The sequence below is a fragment of the Heliangelus exortis genome, chromosome 17 (genome assembly GCF_036169615.1).
Source record: "Heliangelus exortis chromosome 17, bHelExo1.hap1, whole genome shotgun sequence".
Taxonomy (NCBI): Eukaryota; Metazoa; Chordata; class Aves; order Apodiformes; family Trochilidae; genus Heliangelus; species Heliangelus exortis.
The window spans coordinates 13,776,021-13,795,856 of NC_092438.1; the positions used below are offsets into that span (position 1 = coordinate 13,776,021).

The window sequence follows — 19,836 nt, forward strand, 5'->3', positions numbered from 1 at the left end:
TGCAAGCATGCCAATATTCAATTATGAATTTTCACCTTGCTTGCACTCCACACACTGCACTTTTATTCCTGCCAAGTCCTATACACACTTCTCAGCTCTAAGTGAAGCAAAGCAGTCTTACTTTGCACAGAGTAGGAACATTTAATGGGTAGTTTAACTTAAAAAAATGGAAAAAAACCAGTAACTTTTTCAATTAGTCTGGTTTTAGTGAAAATTTGACTCTCTCTCCATTCCACAGCCTTCAGTAGGGACTTCACTAAGCTTAAATTCTGGAGTATAGGGCACTCACACCACTAAAAGCAAGCCTTAGTCCAGAAAAAATTCTCTGAGAGAAGAATGAAAGCTACAATATCATCAAACACAACCCAAACAGTGAAATTCAAGTTTTCTGAAAAACGAGAAATTCATAAGTAACCTTTTAAAAACAAAACCATATAACTAGCTGTAAAAAAACCACCATGGCTTTATTGAATACACTAGCACAGGGTTTCAGCATTTCTAAAACATTAAGAGAGTTTCATTCATTTTTCTATTAGTCTCCTGTGTCTCTATTAAAAACCACCTGAAGGCTGAGAACTGTTTCATGAAACTTTCTGCAGACAGAAAAACTTAAAAAAGAGATTGTGAAGAAAATAATTACCAAATAAATGAATTGAAAGCAAGAAAAGTAATGTTACTTTTATCTTTTAAATGTCAATAAATCTTGTAAGAGAAGCTTAGCAACAGACTGAAATTCAAAGGCTTTAGAACATAACTAATTACACATTTCATAATGCTAATTTTGTCAGACAAATATTATGGTGTTATTTTAGCTTTCTTTTACCTTTTCAAAGGCACCTAAGAAACAAATCTGCCTTTACATTTATGTATAAAGTGTACAACTAGTTACCACCTTATCTCACTTTTTTCTACAGTATTTTTTTAGAAAAACAAGTAATTTTTCAGCTTCTAGGTAAATATACAACACGGGCAAATTCAAAAGAGAGCACATAGAAAATATTTGAATGTACCATATAAAGCAATTACTGTGAGGGGAAAACACCTTTGAAAAAGTTTCATTACTACAATACTGAGAGTTAACAGCACAATATCAATGAAACTGAATGATGTAAATAGTTAATTTGGTTTAAACAATGTTACTTGCATTAGTTAATGAGCACTACTCCACCTGCACTTGCCCTAAGGTACTAACAGAATGAAAAATATTGTGACTTTGTCTTCTGAAGATGCTGGAAAGGCACTGATGCTCTTAGAGAGGAATTTAATCAGAGTCTTCCAAGCAAAAATTCCATGGCTTCATTGAGCTTCGTTACCATCACAACTTTTTCTTCTTAAAAATTCCAAACAAACAGGTGCTTCGCACGAAGCCTACTTCTAAAATTGCCTTCTTTTTATTCCCAGGGATCCATCAAGAGCTGAAGGAGAATTCATGCAGTATAGATCAGTCAGGCATTGACAGCACATCACACCCTGACAACCTCCTTGGCTCTGTTTAAAGTCTAAGTTAGGCCTTGGCCCATCAAGGCCATGGCTATTGAATTATTGACAGCCTCTCACTGTGGTGCAAAGGGAAAGAGAGCTACAGCCTCAGCTCAATAAAGATGAAATGGAAACCCACTCTGAAGCTGACTTTAGCACGTTAAAGGAGTTTTAATGGTCTTTTTTAAAATTCAGTAAGAGAATACATTAGACTGATTATATTTTCCCCAGCCAAACAAAAAGTTTGGGGTATCGGGGAGGTTACAAATGAGAGGAAAAAAAAGTAGGCAAAGTACAAATCAGATCTACACCAAGAAACTGCTTAAAGCTTCAAAAACTCATTTCACATAACCCAGCTATAGATATTTAACAGTTTTTCATCATTCTGTACCATTAGACCATGTGCATTCAAGGGTTAAAAATAAATTAGATATTCACCACCATAAAAAACAGGCTCACTTACAGGCAGACTTTAGACTGATGATATTTCCCCCAGCCAAACAAAAAGTTTGGGGTGTCGTGGAGGTTATAAATGAGAGGAAAAAAAAGTAGGCAAAGTACAAATCAGATCTAAACCAAGAAACTGCTTAATGCTTCAAACTCATTTCACATAATCCAGCTTTAGATACTTAAAAATTTTTCATCATTCTGTACCATTATACCACGTGCAGTCAAGGGTTAAAAATAAATTAGATATTCACTACCATAAAATACAGGCTGACTTTCAGGCAGACTTTAGACTGATGATATTTCCCCCAGCCAAAAAAAAAGTTTGGGGGATTGGGGAGATTATAAATGAGAGGAAAAGTAGGCAAAGTACAAATCAGATCTACACCAAGAAACTGCTTAAAGCTTCAAGCTCATTTCACATAACCCAGCTATAGATACTTAACATTTTTCATCATTCTGTACCGTTAGACCATGTGCAGTCAAGGGTTAAAAATAAATTAAATATTCACCCCCATAAAATACAGGCTGACTTTCAGGCAGACTTTAGACTGATGATATTTTCCCCAGCCAAACAAAAAGTTTGGGGTGTTGGGGAGGTTATAAATGAGATGAAAAGTAGGCAAAGTACAAATCAGATCTACACCAAGAAAATGCTTCAAGCTTCAAACTCAATTTCACATAATCCAGCTTTAGATACTTAAAAATTTTTCATCATTCTGTACCATTAGACCATGTGCAGTCAAGGGTTAAAAATAAACTAGATATTCACCCCCATAAAATACAGGCTGACTTTCAGGCAGCCTTTGGACTGATTATATTTCCCCCAGCCAAACAACAAGTTTGGGGTGTCGGGGAGGTTATAAATGAGAGGAAAAGTAGGCAAAGTACAAATCAGATCTACACCAAGAAACTGCTTAAGGCTTCAAACTCATTTCACATAACCCAGCTACAGATACTTAAAAATTTTTCATCATTCTGTACCATTATACCACGTGCAGTCAAGGGTTAAAAATAAATTAGATATTCACTACCATAAAATACAGGCTGACTTTCTAAGTCACATAAGATACTTCCCTAAATTTCACAGTTACTTTCTGATTATGTCATTAAATCTAAAAGGCAATGCAATGGCAATCCATGTTTGCATCCTATCAGAAAATAAGCTGTAAATATAATAAAATCTCCATCACTTTGGATCTCATCCATCCCACACATTACTTCCAGATCTCTTTTCCTTCCCAGCTATGGAAAGTGCAGTGCTGGGGTGTCAGGAAGTAACCAGCTACCCATGTGGTTTGTTTCTTCTTCCTACAGAACTCTCCTATAGAGTACATCCCCATTCTTTCCCAACTAACTGATTAATATTAACTATTCTGATCTTCTTACATAATCTCTTTTCTTCTTCAAATTTCTACCTGCCAAGCTTTACTTGCATTTTAATAGCTGATGTCAGACAAGCAACAAGCAGAAAGTTCCATCTCAGGACTATAATTTTCAATACAATGAGACTCACATCAACTGTCTCATAGACATGCAGAAAATTATTCCACATGGGCTTCTAAAGTGCATCCTGAAAGCTTCAAAGAATGGGTACATTTTCCAAAGAATCTGAATTGATGATTTGGGGGGGAGGGGGTTAAGCAATTTCTCTAATGTGACCCTCTACTCATTTCTCCAAAATCACTTCCAATATGCTGCCTCCTGTCAAATCAACAAAGAGAGCCTAAGAGCACATCTAAATTTGTGTTCATTTGCCTTCTGCAGGATTATCTTTGCCACGTCAAGCATTATAAGTAAATCAAAGATGCTTCTCAGGGGCTGAAAGAGTAGGGCTAATCTCCAGACAAATATTTAGAAGGCAGCTTAGCCTGTTCTGGCTTTAATCGTTTCCAACTGATTTGACTTATTCTAATTACAGACTTTAGGTTATAAAAGCCATTTTTATGCTGCTGAGGAGCAGTTTCACTGCAAATACATGAAATTTTGCTGAGTTTCTGTTCCCATGTTGATTATGGAAATGGTACTCTACAGCTTTTCTCTAATTAGAAAAACACACTGCACAGAGCATCAACAATTTTTAACATTAATAACATAGTGACAGTGTCTTTTTGTGTACCTTTAAATAATTTCTCAAAATGTGACACCACAAAGCCACCATATCCCACTTGGGTATCATCCTAAAAGCAATTTTCACATTTTTGCATATTATAGTTATTCAAACACCCAGCAATCTTTGAAGAAGCTGTTTAGTAATTTAACCTAACAGAGCAAGATAATTAAACTTCTGGGTAGTTTATGGTAAAGTGCCTTCCAAGCCCATGAACTTGGAAATACACACAAATCACATTAAACACATCCTTTGACAAATCAGACAGCACAACTATTTTCCACTTTTAGTATTTACTTCCCATGCTATCATTTTCCATAATGAACAGACAGCTGAGATCACACAGGTTTGCTTTGCAGCACCTCACAGATTTTGCTTCCTGGTTAATGGAAAACTTTTACCCAAATGCTTTGGACAACAGAAATCAAGGTGGAGAAGGTAGAGAACACAGAGCAAACGTCCAGACCCACTACTCAATTATGCTTCCCTTTAACAGTGGAGACTTTTTCATTATTTGTCAAGGCTGATCTCAGAAAAAATACAATGAAATATCAATAAGGTATGTGATAATATATGTTATTTCTGCTATGACAGCTGTAAACATTGCAACCCTTCCAGCACTGTGCAGAAAGAATCAACCTTAAAATCTTGAGATGATGAGAAACAAAAATAGAATAAAAGCACTAACAGGTGGCATAATTTTTTTTTTCTTTTTACATAAAGAAAAGATGCTTTAGGAGTCTAAAAAAAAAAAAAAGTGAGGGCCAATATTAAGCTCCTACCCTAGATATATAAGCTTAAAAAAAATATGGATGTGTCACTTTCACTACTGTGACTGGTCAAACAAAGCCAGAAATTTCCACAGAACAGGATACCAGCTGGAATAGACTTCTCTAAGATATTTACAACATGACTTCCAATGTCTCCATGAATTAACAGGTAGTCCTATCACACAATTCTGCAGACTTCTGTGATGATAACATCTCTGAGCTCCTTTAATTTCTTTGGGAAGCCTGGACTTGTTGACACAATCCCATTGGGTGTCTCCAAAAAAGCTTCTAAGTCCCCATTAGGTAAAATCAAAGGCCTGAATTACCAAGGCAACAATTTTATCTGCTTTTAATTACTTGCTCTGCAATATTGCACTCTAAAACCATAACATCTCCAGAACCTGGAGTGCCTGCAACCAGAAACAGCTTTGGGATTCACTGTGGTTCCAGATGCATGCTAAGGTAGGTGGATTCTGAAAAAGACTTCAGTCCTTGTCCCTTCCCACCCTGGGTTTTCCTTCCAAAGACAGCAAGGAATGAGCACAGTTCTTATCCTGACATAGACTTCAAATGTGTCCAGAGCATCCACTTGGAACTGGAAATAATTTCTAGCCAGAACCTATGCAGGGGATACCAAAGCATCCCCCAGGAGAAATGCTGAATTACATGAGAGGATGTAGGGCATGAGAGACTTCAAGGATGAAAGAATAAAATCCTGCTATGGCCAATTTTACAATTAATCCTTGGGGAGAGTCCAGCAAGCTGTAAATATAATGAAATCTCAATCACTTTGGTTCTCATCCATCCCACACTATTTTTCTCACCTTAACTAACATTATTAATAGGCTTGTTCCTTCAGGGCAGTGATTTTGTTCACCTCCACGGACTTCATACACTTTGGGGCTGTAATCACCAATTAAAAACTTCTACTTTTCTGCTAAAAGCCTCTGTTACCTCAATTTCTCCAAAAAGAAAAAGATTGAATTACCTAATGATCCAACTGCATTCTCCCAAGAATTTAACACAAAATAATTTTGGACTTGTACATCTTATAACAAGGTTGCTTTTTTCTATCTAGTTGACAGCTGCAGACAGGACAGGAATATGCTGAAATGGAAAAGAAGGAACAGTGATTTGGGAGTGACCTGATTTAGATTATTGTTACTGTCTTATCTGCTGCTGACAGTCAAATGAAAAGAGCCATAAGCACTGGCACTAGGATTTTTTCAAGACTTTGTACTTCCCTTAAAAAAAAAAAAAAAAGGAAAAAAAAGCCAGAGCTTGGAAATAGCATTCCAACACATAGCAAAATACTGGTTATAGAGATGATGTGTGCTTGAAGATGTATTGACAAAATACATGACAGACTGGTGACAAATTCAAAAATTATGACACTTCAGGATTTGAGGATAGACAGATGCATTTAGTTAACTATCTATATGTGTGTGTGTGTGTGTGTACTGCATATAAAATAATCTCTTGAGAATCTAAAAGGAGAAAAAACTTTGTTTATTCTTCATCCTTGCCTTGTAGGATCAGCTTTAATTAGGAATTGGGATTACAAAGTGACACTGAGGTTTCTATGACTCTCAGAGGGATGCACTGGGTCTGAGACACCTAAGCAATGTAATTCATGTTTTCCTCTATTTTAGCAGTCAACTTCAGGTTCTTAATGCTTGTTAAAATACAACTATTCACTCTAAAGTTGATACTGATCCAATTCACTCTAAAGACCACAAAATATATTCACTGATTTGTTCCTAGAATGGATCTTTATCACCAGCAACATGAACCTCAAGAACAGAAAAGAGAAAGAGGAGTTAAAGTGATAAACAGTGTAGTAGAGATGCCACCTCTTTTACTCCTTGTCTCAAGAAATCTACCAGTTAGAGATGTTCTTTTTCACCACTGCCTTTGCATTTTGCACTTGAGCTGGTTATTGAGATGCTCTTTTTCACCACTGCCTTTGCATTTTGCACTTGAGCTGGTTATTGAGATGTTCTTTTTCACCACTGCCTTTGCATTTTGCACTTGAGCTGGTTATTGAGATGTTCTTTTTCACCACTGCCTTTGCATTTTGCACTTGAGCTGGTTATTGAGATGTTCTTTTTCACCACCACCTTTGCATTTTACACTTGAGCTGGTTATTGAGATGTTCTTTTTCACCACTGCCTTTGCATTTTACACTTGAGCTGGTTATTGAGATGTTCTTTTTCACCACTGCCTTTGCATTTTACACTTGAGCTGGTTATTGAGATGCTCTTTTTCACCACTGCCTTTGCATTTTGCACTTGAGCTGGTTATTGAGATGTTCTTTTTCACCACTGCCTTTGCATTTTGCACTTGAGCTGGTTATTGAGATGTTCTTTTTCACCACTGCCTTTGCATTTTGCACTTGAGCTGGTTATTGAGATGTTCTTTTTCACCACTGCCTTTGCATTTTGCACTTGAGCTGGTTACTGAGATGTTCTTTTTCACCACTGCCTTTGCATTTTACACTTGAGCTGGTTATTGAGATGCTCTTTTTCACCACTGCCTTTGCATTTTGCACTTGAGCTGGTTATTGAGATGCTCTTTTTCACCACTGCCTTTGCATTTTGCACTTGAGCTGGTTATTGAGATGCTCTTTTTCACCACTGCCTTTGCATTTTGCACTTGAGCTGGTTATTGAGATGTTCTTTTTCACCACTGCCTTTGCATTTTACACTTGAGCTGGTTATTGAGATGTTCTTTTTCACCACTGCCTTTGCATTTTGCACTTGAGCTGGTTATTGGAACTTGGCCTGGCAATCTTCCTCTCAGACACTGCAATGCAAACGTGTGCTTACCACAGCCCAGTGGTAGATATTATGTAAAGCCAAGAAATTCTATTTCTAACATGCCATATTTGCACTGCATTTCATGCACACTGTGTATTCCCTGACCCCTAAAAAGAAACTCAAGTCAGGTTGCTGTTGGACACTTCTCAGCCTCTCATTACACAGCTCTTGGAAATCCATCACCACAATTTCTTTAAAACAAACTGCAATAATTCAGATCTCTGTCAAAAAAGTAGCCAAGCCTAAAACAAGGTGCTGTATCATACTAATAAAATAATAAATGCTAACTAATAAATGGTATGTTTTACATATTTTAAATAAATTAAAAATTAAATCAAATATAAAAGTATTTCACATTTTTCAGTCAGGCTCTTCATACTATTCCTCAAAACTAATTACTGGAAAAATTAACTCTTTTTTATCACCCTTTCCTCGGTGCTGCTCTCACTTGTAAAAGTGTGCCCTTAGCACTTCAAAAGTATTGCAACTGTTACCTGTCACCAGGACTGGAAGTGATGTTTAGAGTCTACTTGCCTAGTGATGCAGGAAGAAAATTCTTAGTAATTTTAGTGGGGGTTACATGCATGTGCTGGTAAAATATAGTTTCATGATTTTGCTTTCAACTTTGGGTATTGTGCTTTTTTTTTTTTTTTTTTTTTATTCTCCCATTTTAAATATGCTCATTGTGACTTCCAACTTTGGGTATTCTGCTTTTTTCTTTTTTTTTATTCTCCCATTTTAAATATGCTCATTGTGACTTTCAACTTTGGGTATTCTGCTTTTTTCTTTTTTTTTTTTTATTCAATTTTAAATATGCTCATTGTGACGCTTGAAAAGGAACAGCAAAGACCACTCAAATAGCTCTGGAAGCTGAACACTGTTATTAGATAAAAGTGGCTCTAATGCATTAGAAGGTGTTGAGTTAATAGGAAAAGTGCTTTGATTCAGTAGCCCCTGTCTAATGTGCCACCACAAGAGAAGTAAAAAGGCAGCGGGCAACTCCCCTCTAATCACCTCCTGTTAGCTGCAACCATAGGCAAATTGCTAGTGAGGATTAAGTGGGGAGACTATCACAGGATCAGTGTCAAGCAGAAAAAAGACTCAATTTGTGAGCAATCATGACTCCCTAATCACTCCTCTAAGAGCTTTAAGAATTCCTACCAGTGGTCTTTAGAAGTGTGGCCACATCCTAAGTGCCGACCTACGGAGATAAGGAATCTCTTTTCACCCCAAAACCAAGAGAGAGCAGTTAACTTTCTCCATAATTAAATAAATGAAGGCTGAAAAAAAAAGAAAAATACTTTGCGTTGATCAGTGCTGTACGTCCTACAGATTACTGAGATGCTGATAACATATTAAGACTCTGAATGCAAATTGAGAGAAAAAAGAGGTTTGCATGGTTTGGGGGCAATCTGATGAACAAATCTGCCATTTACAGTGTAAAGAACATACCAGTACTATTGCAATACTACAGATCAACTCTGGAAGAGATTCTACCCACTGTGTATTGTTACAGAATTATTCCCTGTGGATTATTTTATTCCTGCTTGCTTTTACCTTTAATAAAAAACACAATCAAAATGAACAACGTGCACACCGACTATTTAACTCGCCGACAGTTTTATTTATGCTGCCTTTAATTTTTTTTTCTGTATCATTAAGCTGCATTAGATTATAAAATTTAATAAAGATGACAAGCAGTGGCTTCCTAACACCTCACAGATCTATTATTATTGAGGTCTAAAAATCAACGTGCCCAAGAAGCATTTAGAGATCACAAAGTGTTATTCTGCCTTCCTAGTCTGAGGTTGAGGTTGGTTCAACAGCCTGATCAAAAATCCCATCCCATGCTATTGTGTTTTACATGACCTGATTTTTTACCACCCAAAAGAACAAAATTAATGAATATTTCGCCATGAAAAAAAAGAGAAAACAAAGTCTCAGCACCAGATATTTCTCAAAGCTGCTATTACAGGAGCTAACTGTCAATATAAGGCATTGCTTGATACAGGTAAACCAGGGGATTGCTCACTGAGAGCAAATGAAGACAGAAAATGCAAATATCAGAATGGGACTGGACTCATAAACACATTTATTGCTTTCGTGTTTATGTATAATTCAGAGTTAGAGAGGAACAGTTATATTATAAAGACAAAAGTTATATTATAGAGACAAAAGTAATACACGTCTTTAGAAATAAACTGTATTATTATCAAGACTATTCTAAGAATAAAAAGCTTCAATAGTTTCAGTGGGTTTTTTTACACCAGCATTCAGATATATTAAATCTTGGTATCTCAAACGTTAATACAGGAAAAAGGAATAAAAAACAATTAGGGCTCAGTAATCAATCAATGACAAGTCCTTCTCCTAATGTACTGGCAATAAAAATAAACAAATAAACCAACCAAAAAAAGCACTGCCCCAAGGTTTTCTATGCCTCTCAAACTTGAATTGGAAACAGGATCTTTATAATACCATTATAAACTGCCTTCTAGGAATGGAACAGGTCTTTCCACACTGAGGTTAAAAATTCTTGGGAAATAGCACCTGAAAATGAAGGATGCCAAGGTGTCTCCCTCATTATGAGGAGTACTAAAACACCACCAAGATAGGCTGAGCACTGAGACTACTTTGTTAACAGGGCACATTTTTAAAGGCTGACAAGCAAAAGAGTTCCTTAAGTTTAGAAAAGATTTCAGATAAATCTCTGAAGGCAGATATCTGACTATATATACCTTCATTATATGTATTGAAGATATCATTATATATTTATATACTGAAGATATATTTATTAATATATTTATATATACGTAAATACACAGAGGAGATTTGGACTCACTGATCCTTGTGGGTCCCTTCCAACTCTATGATTTTATCAGAAAACGTGCAAAATGCCTCTACATACACTATCTGTGCTGGTATTAGGAAATATGTCTTATATTAATGCTTCTAAATCATAAGATAAAACATGAATACACAAATTCAGGGCAAAATCAAAACCAGCTGCAATGCACACACTGTATAAATCCAAATCAGAGATGTTATACACCTCGTTTCTTATCATTCCACATCTGCATGGCTTAAAAACAAATAAATGAACATTAAAGCACCCACCCTATTTTCACTAAGAACAAAATAAAAGTGCTTAATTGATGCATTATTTCATCTGCTCCTTTCACAAAGAAACTCACCAACTGTATGTAGACATATATCAATTTATAAAAATATACAAAAATATTTGGTATTAGTTTACCAACATTTAACTTTTGATTTTAATTCAAAAGTTTACATATTCTACAATTTGCTTCAAGACATTAAATTCTTGGTAGTTTACCATATTATACCATGAATTAAGAAGAGCAAATTTCTTAGTCTTGCTGTACTAATTTAGGATAAGAATACACATTGCACAGTATTATAACAAAGTAACTTCATTAAATTAATAAAATTTAGACATCAGAAATCAAACATATTTCTTATATCCCTTATATACACTGGACACATGACCTGGTCAGCGAATCAAAAGAGAGAAGCCCAGGGTATCACATGCACGTGAAACATTCTCAGCATCCATTCTATCAAACTGTCCTCAGCTGGCATGAGATTCCCCCACCAAAAATATGGTAAGGATATTTGATTGTGATGATTCCACGAAAATCAATAATGCAATGATATATTTGTGATTGCAAAGCTATTTTCATTACAAGGAGTCTTGGAAAAGCCTCGTTAAAAAACCAAAACCAACCAACCAAAAAAAAAAAAAAAAAACCTGAAAAGGAAAAAAATAACTAGAAAAATAACTAGCATCACCACCAAAAAAAAAAAAAGCATCGTGTCCAATTACTGCCACTAACTCCCATTTTCTACCAATTTGCAGCCTCTCTATGCAATCAGGGTTTCTAAAGGGCCAATTTTAATGAGTTTGAATAATGAGAAGCAGTGATTAGCTGTCCATGCAGTGCAGTGCTCTCCAGAACAGGCAGACACTGCAACACATTCCTTGCCTTCTAGGTCAGCATTAACTCCAGTTGTAGCAGTTCTAGCTGAAGGTAACTGTACTGTAATCAAGCATCACAGGGATGGTTTTGATTTCTCTTTATTTTTTTTTTTTTCCTTTTGCTGCTTCCTTGCAGAATCCCCTAGTTTAATATCCAAACTCACCCCACTGTGAAGTAAGCCCTTGCAGGGTTGGATAGCCACGAGAATGTTAGTGGCTAGTGGGTAGCTCCATGAGAGGGAAAAAAAAAAAATTAAAAAAAAAAAAAAAAAAAAAGAAAGAAAAGAATTAAAAAAACAAGACGAAAAAAAGAGGGGGGGGAAGAAAAGAGAAAAGCTTTTTTTTTTCAAAAGGGAAAGCGTCAGGGGTATGTGTAAGAGAAGGGAAAAAGGATGGAAAATTAATAATCCAACAGGCAGGTTCTCTCAGTGTTATTAATCATGCTGCTTCCCACAAGCCAGGGAGGAGCTGAGATTTGCACATGGGAGGGGAGGGGAATGCACACTATTGGTCAGCTGGCTCATTCCTATACATCTCAACCAATCCTCCTGGTTTTTTGGTTTTTTTTTTTTTTTTCTTTCCTCCCCCTCCCTCCTTCCCCCCCTCCTTCCCCTTGCCTTAAGGTACAAATATATCTGAGAAGCAGTTACAAAACCCTGAAAGATGAAAAACCCTGCTCCCAGGCTAGGCAGCGCTCGGTCCAGTTAATGCACTATAAACTTTATTTGAGCTGACTTCTCATTTGATCCCCTTGTGACAGGGTCAGTGAATGGCAAGCAATTCCAGCCCAAATCATGCCATAATCGAATTGCTGCCTATTTCCCCAACCTATAATGAAAAAGGCAACTGAAATAATGCAGGTAATGCTGGCAGCCTCCCCTTGCTGTCGTACATTATTACTGCCGATTGCTTGCCTCCATTTCCCCTCTCCTCTAACAATGAATATATTTCACAGCTCACTTGCTTTACTGTGTGGGTGGTATGGCAGAGACACCTACATGATATGAAAGAAAAGCTAAAACAATAGGGTTTTGTTTCCGTGCACAGCACCTACCAGACTGCTGGTAGGAAAGGCAATTTTGTCAAACTGCTAAAAGGAAAAAAAAAGCAGAGGCTTAAAAAGGGGTAAAAACAGCTCCGACTTCTTTTTATCTAATTAACCCCAGCTTCATCATCTACAGAAGGGTTCGAGCATTCCTGACAGTCTCCACATAAATTTCATTAAAATAATCCTTGAGAAACAGCTGCATAAAGTTAGGGTTTCCTAAGCAAAACACTTGAGAGACAGGAGGTATTTGCCAATATACACATGCTGAAAAATACAGATATTAACAAAACATCCTGAGAATTGCCTCCATTGCAATCAGGACACTCTCTACCAATTCACTGACTTATTACAACTATTGTAGCAAAAATTTGCAATTTTTGCCCTCACTCATCCCCGGGATCCTGTGCTATAATGACAGTGAGGCACGAACCAGAGAAAGAAGAGGGGGATTCATCCTGTTCAGTGCTCCTGTCCACTACCAAACTGGAGCATGATTGCCTTTTAAAAACATAAAATAGGAGTGTATAAAGCTGGCAATAACTACGAGGTAATTACATTTTCCAGTGACACAAATTAACCACGATTGTGAGGAATATTCCCTTTGATCCACGGGATAAATACGTCCCTTTATATAACCCTCTACTTTGAATCTCTCTTTAGAAGAGTTTGAAGCATGAAGTCTGGCACAAAAAAAGCTTACGTAATGAACAGAAAAGATATTTAATAAGGACAAGGAGAAATTTCCCTGCGTTTCCCTCAAAAAGATGCACAGAGAAAACCAATGTGCATAACAGCAGGAGCTTCTGCAAAAACTCCCTGGTAAAGCCTGAATTCAGACCTCACCCTACACCAGGGCAAACCACAATCCCAGTCCAAATCTGAAATTCAGACCTTTTCTGACCTATAAAAATATTTCAGGCTAAATATACTATTTTTATCAGAAATCATTATCAGTTATTTGCCTCAGATTACTTATCACCTCATGCACTGACATAAAGAGGAGAGAAGCAACCTAAAACCATCACAATTGGAACACGGTGAGAATACCAAAAAATATTTGAAATTACAGAGAATATGTTTCTATATTATCACCTTTGATGATTTTTACAGGGCTGAACACCATGGTACATAAATGCAGACTGAAATGAGCAGAGCTTTAGCACATGGAAGTGCCTTCCAAAACACATCTGTTAATTTTATCTGTATTACACTTATTAATGAGAGGCATTTTCAGTAATTGACCACTACCAGCATTTCATTATCTCAGGCAAGAGAAACAGGGACTGTAAGAAGGCATTGTAATTCTGAAGTAATGCAATCCTTCATCTGACTAGAATACAATATGTATCACACTAATTTTTCACTTACTGCTTAGACAGAACTGATTCAAAACAACATTCCATTAAAAAAAAAATAAAATAAAATAAAAAACAAGATGCATGGGTTCAAAAGTGCATGCCAACATATGGACATAGAGTAATTCTTTCAAAACGCAGCACTGGAGGCTATGAAGAGCAGATCTTATATAGAAAAAAAAGATCAATATAAAGAAAAAATTGTTCTAGATATAATTGAAGTCATACATTTTTACACGACTTCTGCTATACATCCAATTACTGCTATTTATCAAACAGCAGACAACACTGAACCTGGCAGCATAAAACCCAAATTTTACTAAGTCAGGAAAAAAAAAGGAAAAAAAAAAAATCATCAGAAAGAGTAGGAAAAAAGATACAAATAATAAATAATTCAATATTCCTGAGGAAAGCTCTTGCAGAAAAGGCCTGACTGATTCAAACATCAGACGTGAGGCTGACAAGAGATATATCGATTTAGACAATTCTATCATTATTATTCCAGCCTGAGTCCTTCAGAAAAGCTGTTCTTTTTGCCTCTGTTTTTATTGCTGTAACTACCAACCTTTTCTCTTATACCTTCCTCTCTTTGAACTTGTATTCATTATGGCTTTAATCTCAGCCTAGCTATAAAACGAGAAATAGAAATCCCACTCTCATTTATCTGAAATCTAAGCTCAGGTTTTTTTTTTTTAAGGAACAACCCTGGAAAATATTTGCTTTATATACATGTGACTTTAATGCTTCCTTAAAATAGGTCAAGTGCTTTGTGAAGTTTCTAATTATAAGAAGAGGCCTCCAACTTCAGCATTAAATCCGTGCACTGAGACAGCACTGTTAACCTCCAATTTAACTTTGCTAAATTCAAGCCTTTACCAAAGGTACCACTGCCTGCTTCTAAGTGTACTTTAGATGACCCATAATGAGCAGACAAACCTGTTTTTTTAGTTTATTTTCCCTACCTAAACATTAATATAACACTGTAGATGTTCTGAAAAAAATATATATATAAATAAATAAAAAATCAAAAAAATCCTTGTAGGTCAATGCAACTCAGTACAATGAAAATGTATAATTACTGGAAGAAATCATTCCTCCATTAGGCATCTGCAAGCAGAACCATTTGACTGTTCAGTGTGTTAATTACAACCAGATAGGATATGCCACAGAAAATTAACAGTCTTGCAAAGACATCAGAGGTAAACACACAAAACAGGAGCTGCTTAAGGGTCAGGAGAGCAAGTCAATTCTGAAGAAAGATAAAAGAACTGTCATGTATATGATTGCTTATGAAAGAGAAGAGGGCAATCCTGCCTTGTTATCATCAGTTAATTAGGCACTACAGTCAGGCAGGCATCCACTGCAACATTTGCCATGGTAATCAAATGTATTATTCAAATAGGAAACAAAACAAAAGCAACTGCAACTCTGACAGGGAAGAACACAATCTGCCCACACAAAGGTGCTGAATTAAGAGTTAAAAGGAAGCTCAGGAACACGTTAGGGTCATTTTCTCAACTGCCTTTTAGTTGAGGCTGCAAGTCCACTCCTAAGGAAAATATTCTTTTCAAAATGGGATTCACACACAAGGTGGTGACCTCTGAAAGTAAAGACAAGGGGGATGAAAAGCAGTGCAGGCCTGTTATGCCTTTAATATACAGATGACAGGGAGGCTAACAAATGCCCACTTGACAAGGCATTCCATCTCATGAGCCAAAAAAGAAAGGAAAAGAAAGCAAAATATTTTTTCCCTGTCCTGAGGTACAAACAAAAGTGCTCTGCAAATGATGTGATGACACTGGGTGATAACCAATAACCACCCCTCCTGTCTCACTGAGGCTTGCACCATCTCACCACACAGCTGTACAGCTTCTACAAAATGGATGCTTTGCATTAATTTCTATTGGACAGGACAGAAGACACCCAAACCAAAGTTGAGTAAGAAAATTAGGATATTAGCCAGGAAATGACAGCATTTTCCCATGTTTTCCCCTTTCTTCTTCTTAGACAATAACTTTCAGATCATTTACACAAGTAAATATGGACAAGGAAAATCCCTGTGGTCTTTTTTCAATGGAGCCAAGATGCATGAAAGAGCAGGATATGCCTCCTGATTGAAGCTTCTGGAAAGAGAGATGTCTGGTATTTAGTTTGAATTGCTCCTTTCCTCAACCAGGATGATGGTGAAGGACCTATAGAACAGCAGATGCATCAGACATTAGCACCCTAACATCCTTTTTTCCTATGTATAGGAGGCTCCTATAAACTAAACCTGATAAACCTGAACTGAAAAGTTGTTTTCTTTTGGATGGAGCACCCCTGTAGCTCAAGACCTACTTCTGCAGGACTAGAATCTCACTAATACTTCATCCCATGGTGCAAAATCTCCTCTTAAGTTCTCCAGACATTTTTCAACTTCATACTTTTCATGGCTTTCTCATGTTGTGCCAAAAAACTTTCAGAATTCAATAAAGAAAATGATCTTTGCTGACTGTGCAGCTACTGATCAACTTCAGTGATGAAATTATTCTACAAACATGAGTAAAAAGAAGTAATAAAATACAAAATTATGGAGCAGAGTATCATATATTATGCTATTATTCTGAAGACAGCTGCCATCAAAAGATATATATATCCACAGGGAAAATCAATGCAAACAAAATCTATCTAACAAATCTGTATTATTTTTTTAATCTCTCTCTTTTCCAATCCCTCTTTTCCCACACAATATGCTCAATGTTTGACCATCTCAATCAAAAACTGTAGGAAAAAATAAGAGGATACTGAAGTCACTCTTCTATCAAATTAGTCTAACATGGATCAGTATGAAACTTTGTGCCTCTGCAATCTCAAAGTCTTCTGTGTCCAGGCCTACAGTAATCTGGGAGAAAAAAAAAAAAAAGGAATATTTGTTTCTTTGGTATGGAGATTTTCTTTTAGTCAGTCTGTCACTTCCCATTTCAGTTAACAAAATGTTGAATGCAGCTCATCCCTGGACAAATAATACAGCTCTGTAGGAGTACAAAATGGGAAGAATTGTTTCAAAGATTTAATAAAAAAAAAAAAAATCTCCAAGAAACTCACATACTTCAGAAGACAGAGAGAAGAAAACATAGCACTATATATATATATATATATATATACAGACAAACACTTTGTTTTTCCATAATCCTTTCAGAAGCCCCTAAAATCTATTTTAGAAGCAAAGCAGCATAATAATAGGTAACGTGTAAATGAACCAAAACAAATAAAAAAATAAACTCGAGTTCATTAAACTTTCTGGCCCTGCAAACAGGCCTTGTTTTTCCTCCTAATCAATGGAAATGTTTAGAGTGATCACAGACAGAGGACCTGATGAGTACACTGGTTAAACATTCATCTTGCTAATACAAACAGGTTTATTTTCATAATCTAGGGATGTCCATGTCTCAGGGTCAATACATGAAACATCTGGATTGGTGAGTGGTGTGGGTGCATACCAAAAAGTTAGTGTTCTGCATAATTAAGTTATTCCTCTTTACATTTCACTGTATTTACAACTGTCAGAATTATTTAGCTGGAGTTTACAGTGAGAATTAAGCAATTCTTTGTCAAGGATTGAGAAAAATACTCATTCTATGAAAGCTCATACAACTATTTGATGTAAAGAGAGAAATGGCTACATAGAGAGAAAGCAGCAGGCCTGTAACACTAGAATTGTTTAAATATGTGAAATTAATAAATTTTTTTTCTCATTTCTTACTATTTTACCCGATCTAAATATTTAAAACCAGAAAAAAAACCCCAGCCTTTCACTTTTCATCCCATAAAGCAGTTAGATCTTTCAGGTCACACACTTCTCAGATATTGTTTTGTATCCATCCAAATTTTTTTTGAGTTTCTGCTGCTATATGTAAACACCTACACGTAATGAATCAGCAAGGACATACAATTCTCATCATCTAAGTAAAACCATCCTTCTCCCTCTTATTACAATTTATTACAATTTTTCAGAGCTTTCAGCCTACACAGAATTTCCCCACAGTTACTGGAGCTCTATCAACAGAAAGAGGATCCAACAACTGGGGATGCAGGACTTTGTATTGGGTCCCTTTTTCATTTATTTATTAAATTTATTTTGAAGATAAGCACTGACCTCTGGTTTTCTGTGGCTGTGCTTAAGGCATCAGATAATACCAAAGCAAAGTCTGTCTTTTCATGGACTGTTATGTGAAATAAATTGAAGTAAAAATATTAAAGAGGAACTATAAAAACTTTACTTGTCCACAAAAGCAATTGTTACACTTGTTGATTTCAATGAAGAGGTGAAAAGCTTCATTACCACCCCATAATTGAGTTTGGTGTTCCATTTTTCCTTATGTATTTCAAATAATTAACATTAAAAAAAAAAATAATAAAAAAATTAACAGCTATTCACTACCATAGCTTTCTGACCAGAGTGGTTTTTTTAAAACTGAACACAAAATATTAAGAGCAGTGTACAAAACATAATTCTAACTAATTCTCCTCTTAGAGAGATTTCCATTTGAAACACTTTCTGGTGGTAATGCAGCTGACTTTGTAAATCTTCCTATCCTCACACAAGAGAGAAAATGTATAAAGTAGCAGAATTTATTATAACATATACCAAAATCTACAAATAAAAGTGGGCTTCCATAGCTGCATAATTCACTAATGTCAATTAAATTTCTCCAGAAGATCTTTAAAGTAAAAAGCCAGATTTTTTTTAGATTACATAACACTTCAGAAGTTCAAATACTATGTGTGTTGTGTCAAACACCCAAAGCTGTACTGAGGTCCAACATAAAAACTGATTTTTTTCATGGCACCATAATTATAAGAAACACAATTTAATATTTCAGCCTCTTAATTTCAAGATAGTGCACTTTTATAATTTTTTTTCCACACTTTAATTTGTTTGATTATTAGGCAAATACCATATCAAAGCAGTGAGACTAAAGAGAAATTTTATGCTCTTCAACTTCCATAAGGAATGCCCACCAGCAAGAAGTGACTACAATCCAATCTGGACTTTCTAAGATTTATCTCAGTCCCAAAGGGAGGAGGTAGGAGGTGCTTAGAAAAATACAGACATCTAGGAAGTGCATTAAGAGAAGCTTTTATTTCACATCACTATTATTTCCTGATTGTTATAATGTCACATGATTATTTTTTTTTTCTACATCAGCAGGAAATAACAACACTGGGGAAATTTAACCATCTCTCTGAACGTGTAAAACAAATTAAACATATAGTATTCTGTATTATCTTGCAATGGGATTGTGCTCCAAATGGGGACAGATATGATTATAGTATTAGCTTATCCTCTTTTGCATTTAGAACATTTTTCTCTCGCTCAGGGTGACAGAATAAAAAAAAAAAAAAAAAAAAAGTATCCTCAATCCACTAAAATAAATACTTCTGTTATATTATCTTGCTTCAACAATGAATAAAGCAACCATGCAGGTTTATAATATCAATTCACAGGGCTCTTTCTGCTTCAGTGAACTGTTACTGAAAGGTTGGGAACAGCCACAGGCAGATGGGACAAAGCTGCTGGAACAGGATTTCCATCACACCCCACCTGATAAGCCCAGAGAGAGCTCAGACTTCAGTTCCTCTGATTAGAACAGTGCAAGGACTCAGAGTATTTTGGCTCTGAGCATCTGATCACAGCAGCTGTATTACACCTCTTAGTTTCAGGGTTGATGTAATCTCCCATCAGGAGCATCATTTCTGTTCTCTCCTTTTCCTTTCCTGTCAGGTCCGTCGGGATTGCAATAAAATGGGAATTCAGGAAAGGAAAAG

The 19,836-nt window shown here is 36.1% G+C and overlaps 1 protein-coding gene across 34 annotated transcripts in view; it reads right to left on the reverse strand.

The window, feature by feature from the left end:
- Positions 1-19,836, reverse strand: part of RBFOX1 (RNA binding fox-1 homolog 1) — a 597,988-nt gene that overhangs the window by 150,740 nt on the left and 427,412 nt on the right. The window contains exon 1 of one of the 34 annotated variants that reach the window (XM_071760530.1): positions 11,790-11,891. The exons of the other annotated variants lie outside the window; for them this stretch is intronic. The gene's annotated coding sequence lies outside the window, so the exon portion shown is untranslated. Of the gene's footprint in view, positions 1-11,789; positions 11,892-19,836 lie in introns of those variants that run through there. 34 annotated transcript variants of the gene reach the window in all.